The following is a 5,177-nucleotide window of genomic DNA, read 5'->3' as shown; positions in this document are numbered from 1 at the left end:
CCAGCGCAGGCAGGTAAGGCCCGCAGGACCGGCAGGTAAGCACCGGGCGCACCTGCGCGGCGCTGCCCCACCTGGCTCCCTCGGACGCTCCCCCAGGAGGGCGGCGCCTCGCGAAAAGCCAGCCAATTAATGGAGGCCCAGGCGCCTAGCGTGCACGCGATTGGCTGGGCGGCTGACCAACGCGAGGCGAGGGGCCTGCGGAACAAACTGCGGTAAGGGCCTCGGCGACGTCACGACCAATCAGAGGAGAGCGAAAGAAGGAAGGGGGAAACATGTGGGTGAGAACTACATTTCCCAGAAGCCTCTGTGGCAGAACCTCTCCTGGGTGCGGAAGCCGACTGTTTTTGTTCAGGAGGGTTAGGAGGGTTGTTATTGGCAACGGAGTCGTCGCCGCATAAGTATTCCTGGGCCATTTGTGCACGGGGGGATTTTGCCTTGGGTTTGCCGCTCTCTAGATGCACCTTCCCCCCCCCCCATCTGAATTCTCCAAACTCTGCACGGGGGCTTCTTGTCGAGTTTTGAGGATTTGGATGGGGGAAATGTGCATCTAGACCCCCCATGCATAAATGGCACTGGTCTGGAGACCCAGTTCAGCAGAGGCAGAATAAATGTGCATCTAGACCCCCCCATGCATAAATGGCACTGGTCTGGAGACCCAGTTCAGCAGAGGCAGAATAAATCAGCAGAGGCAGATTTGATATCTTGATCACACGCACACAGAAAATAAATTTGATCCAAAAGGCCAAGAGACCATGAGCACCTGAAGAAATAATACAGTTTATTCCAGGTTAAGCTGTCATAAGTCAGAGCTCAGGTCACTTCAGCAGATAAACGAGTGTGGATCCATCTGGATGATAAATATACACAAGAGAAAGGTGCAGGGTGAGGGGAATTACAAAGAACAGCCGGTTCAAAACAAGATCCACCCCCCCCCCCAATTTTATAATAAGTTCGTTCACCATCCCTACATTTAGGCATTCCCAGTTCTTTTTATAAAGTCTAAGAACCAGTGCAGCTGGACAAATACTACATGAAGCGATACAGGTGAATGAATTAACATCTCAAAGGGGTGGGATGTTACAGAGGTAATTATTCTGTGAGGTACGATAAAAATTACTTTTTTGGTTTGGTTTGCAATAATAATAACCTGGCTTCCTACCGGAAAATATGTAACCTGACTCAGACACATACTGCAATATCTTATATTCAGAGCATGGTTTGTGTGAAATCATTTTCAGTAGCAATCGCATTAAAGGAATATCATGTAAATGTGATGGTTTTATAACTGCTGGAAGTTCCTTTTAAGCTAAAAAACAGCAGGGAAGATTCTCTGTTGGGTACTCACATTGATACATCAACCAAGATACTACTTCTCTTCTGCAGATGGCGTTTTCCTAATTCTGACCCTTAAAAAAAATAGCAAAGAATTCTCTTGTTGCTGGATTTCTGGCACTAAAAGAAAAGGACTTTGCAGTAACTATGGTTCTAGCCTTGCAAGAGAAAAATCTCTAATGCAGAGATACTCCCTCAGGAGCTCAGGAGCTATTGGCGGTTATTTGACATGGCACCTATGCCTCTTCTGAACACTGTTCCCCAATGTGGCACCTACCCCATATTTCAGGAAAGTGGGCAAGGCCAGTGGCCTCCCTGAGCAGCTTTTTAAAAATCTGCACAGCTAATCAGATCTGCAGTGCCCAACCAGAAGCCCCACCTAGGCCCACCTACTTCTTAAATGCACTTGGCGTGTGCGTTACCAAAAGGCAAATGGTTCTCCCCCGCCCCAGGGATTTCAAAAGCAATGAGAACACCAGTGGTTAAAGGAAAGCAGTTTTATTCTTTACAAGCTACCAATGTAAACAGAGAATAGAGAGTTATACCCAAGTACATTTCAGCTGCTAGAACCCCAATGATGTGGGGGAGCGGGGGGAGAGAGATTGTAATACCTAGTCTTGGGATGGAGTTCTCCACGGTCAAGAGATAAGGCAACTCCTGCATTCCAGTGCCAGGTGTACACTCCCTTACTCCCAAAGTGCATTTGCTGAAGAAAAAGATATATATATATATTTAGAGAGAAGCTCAGCACCATTAACCCCTTCCAGCCTTTTGTGCTGTCACAGAGCAAAAACACAGAAGGAGAAACTTGTGGTTCAGCACTATCTCTGGGGGGGGGGCAGCGTGGTGTAGTGGTCAAGAGCGGTGGTTTGGAGCAGTGGACTCTGATCTGGAGAACTGGGTTTGATTCTCCACTCCTCCACATGAGCGGCGGACGCTAATCTGGTGAACCGGGTTGGTTTCCCCACTCCTCCACATGAAGCTAGCTGGGTGACCCTGGGCTAGCCACAGTTCTCTTCGAGCTCTCTCAGCCCCATCTACCTCACAGGGTGTCTGTTGTGGGGAGGGGAAGGGAAGGGAAGGGGATTGTAAGCCGGTTTGATTCTTCCTTAAGCGGTAAAGAAAGTTGGCATATAAAAACCAACTCTTCTTCTTCTGTCTCCTAAATGTCATAATTGTCTTCCATGATATGCCTTTACAGCGTGCACCAGGAAATGTGTTGGCAGATGCTGTGGCACCAGTTGGGGGGCCCTGCTTTGGAAACTACTTGATGTAGCACTACAAAAAAAGGGCACCAATGCACTGCAAACATGAAGCTGCCTTCTACTGAGTCGGACCATTGATCTATCAAGGTCAATGAAGTATATTTTGACAGGCAGTAGCTCTCTGGGGGTCTCAGACTAAAGCCTTTATGATTATCACCGCCTAATCTTTTTAACCAGAGATGCCAGAGATGGAACCTGGGACTTCCCGCGTGCAAAGCAGATGTTCTGCCACTGAGCTATGGTGCACCTCTAAGCTGACTAATAGCTAACAGTGATATGGAAGGGGGCTAGCATGCTCGCACCCAACTAGTGGCAGCATAGGCCAAGGCAGGGATGGGTGTCCTATACTTGTGGTAACAAAATACCTTGAAATAGGTGAAAATAAACTTTGTGACCTCCTTGTAGGACTTTCGCAACACTCCCTGCCGGCAGCCACCAACAGAAGAGATAAGGAAACAGTAGTGCTATAACCTCAGGTCACCCGGGGTCTTCAGCTAAATGTCATTGGGGAAATGCAGGCCAGTGGTGCCTATTCACATCCCCATAATGTGCTGTCTTAGTTTTAAGAATTATCAGCTACTGTCATGGGTCAATATAGGTATAGGAATAAATAGCTCAGAAGGTAAGTACAATATTCTATGTTATTAATCACAAGTATAAAGCACAAACCAAATAATCACAATCCTATATAACATCAAGATCAAAAAAGAAAACCCCTCATGTGCAATCCACTACTAGTCCAATATGCTGTGTCCACTTGTGGTCACCAATTCTCCCAGTCCAGGGAACAATGTAGCTTCCCAGCCACAAGGTAGAAATGTCCTTGTCAATTTCAGGCTGAAATGAAGAGCTGTAATGAAATTGACAAGGACATTTCTACCTTGTGGCTGGGAAGCTACATTGTTCCCTGGACTGGGAGAATTGGTGACTACAAGCGGACACAGCATATTGGACTAGTAGTGGATTGCACATGAGGGGTTACCCGGATATCTGTTGGAAGTCCAACGCTGCTAAAAATGCAAGATCCAATAAATTCCTGACTTGTCTTGCTGACAACTTCCTATTCCAGAAGGTGGACAGGGAAACAAGGGGGTCTGCTATCTTAGACTTGATTCTCACCAACAGGGAAGAACTGGTCGATGAGGTTAAAGTAGTAGGCACCCTGGGTAGTAGTGACCACGTACTCTTGGAATTTACAATCTTGGGGAGAGGAAAACTTGTACGTACTCAGACATGTAGGTTGGACTTCAAAAGAGCAAATTTTAACAAACTTAAACTTATGCTAGGTAGAATCTCATGGTCAGAAATACTTAAGGAGAAGGGAGTTCAAGAAGGGTGGGCGTTTCTTAAAAATAAAATACTGAAGGCGCAATCCCAAACCATTCCTATGAGAAGGGAAAATGGGAGGAGCCTAAAGAGTCCAGGGTGGCTCCATAAACAGCTTTTTAAAGAGTTGAGAAATAAAAAAGACTCATTTAGGAAGTGGAAAGGAGGGCCTTATAACCAAAGAGGAATATAAGCAAATAACTAGTGCTTGTAGGGAGAGTGTTAGGAAAGCTAAAGCTCAGTATGAACTTAGGCTAGCGAGAGATGCTAAACGCAACAAAAAAGGGTTCTTTTCCTATGTACAGAATAAGAGTAAGAACAAGAACAAGATAAGCCTATTGCGTGGACTGGAAAGTGAAATTGTAGCAGGAGATGGAGAGGGCAGAACTCCTCAATTCCTACTTTTCCTCAGTTTTTTCTCGTGAGGGAAGTGGTGATCAACATGGCATAAACAGAACATGTGATGAGGGAAGGGATTTGCAGCCTAGAATTGGCATTGGGGTAGTGCACAAACACCTGGTTTCTTTAAATGAAACAAAATCATCTGGGCCAGATGAATTGCACCCAAGGGTACTCAAAGAACTTGCAGATGTAATTTCGGAACCTCTGTCCATTATTTTTGAAAAGTCTTGGCAAACAGGTGAGGTGCCAGAAGATTGGAGGCGGGCAAATGTTGTCCCCATCTTCAAGAAGGGGAAAAAGGAGGATCCGGGTAACTACTGACCCATCAGCCTGACTTCTATACCAGGAAAAGTGTTCGAACAAATCATCAAACAGTCTGTCATTGAGCATTTAGAAAGGATGGATCTGATCACTAAGAGCCAGCATGGGTTTCTCAAGAATAAGTCATGTCAGACTAATCTTATCTCCTTTTTTGAGAAAGTTACTACCTTGCTGGATCAGGAGAATGCTGTAGACATAGTTTATCTAGATTTCAGTAAGGCTTTTCATAAGGTTCCACATAGTATTCTAGTTGACAAATTGGGAAAATGTGGGTTAGATCCTATTATTGTTAGATGGATCTGCAACTGGTTGACAGATCGTACCCAAAGAGTGCTAGTTAATGGTTCCTCGTCCACTTGGAGAGAAGCGACTAGTGGAGTTCCTCAGGGATCTGTGCTGGGCCCTGTGTTGTTCAACATCTTTATAAATGATTTGGATGAAGGAATAGAGGGGATGCTTATTAAATTTGCAGATGATACTAAATTGGGAGGGGTAGCAAATACGGTAGAAGACAGAGTCAAGATGCAGGAT

Source organism: Euleptes europaea, chromosome 4, assembly GCF_029931775.1.
Source record: "Euleptes europaea isolate rEulEur1 chromosome 4, rEulEur1.hap1, whole genome shotgun sequence".
Lineage (NCBI taxonomy): Eukaryota > Metazoa > Chordata > Lepidosauria > Squamata > Sphaerodactylidae > Euleptes > Euleptes europaea.
This window is presented reverse-complemented; position numbering follows the sequence as displayed.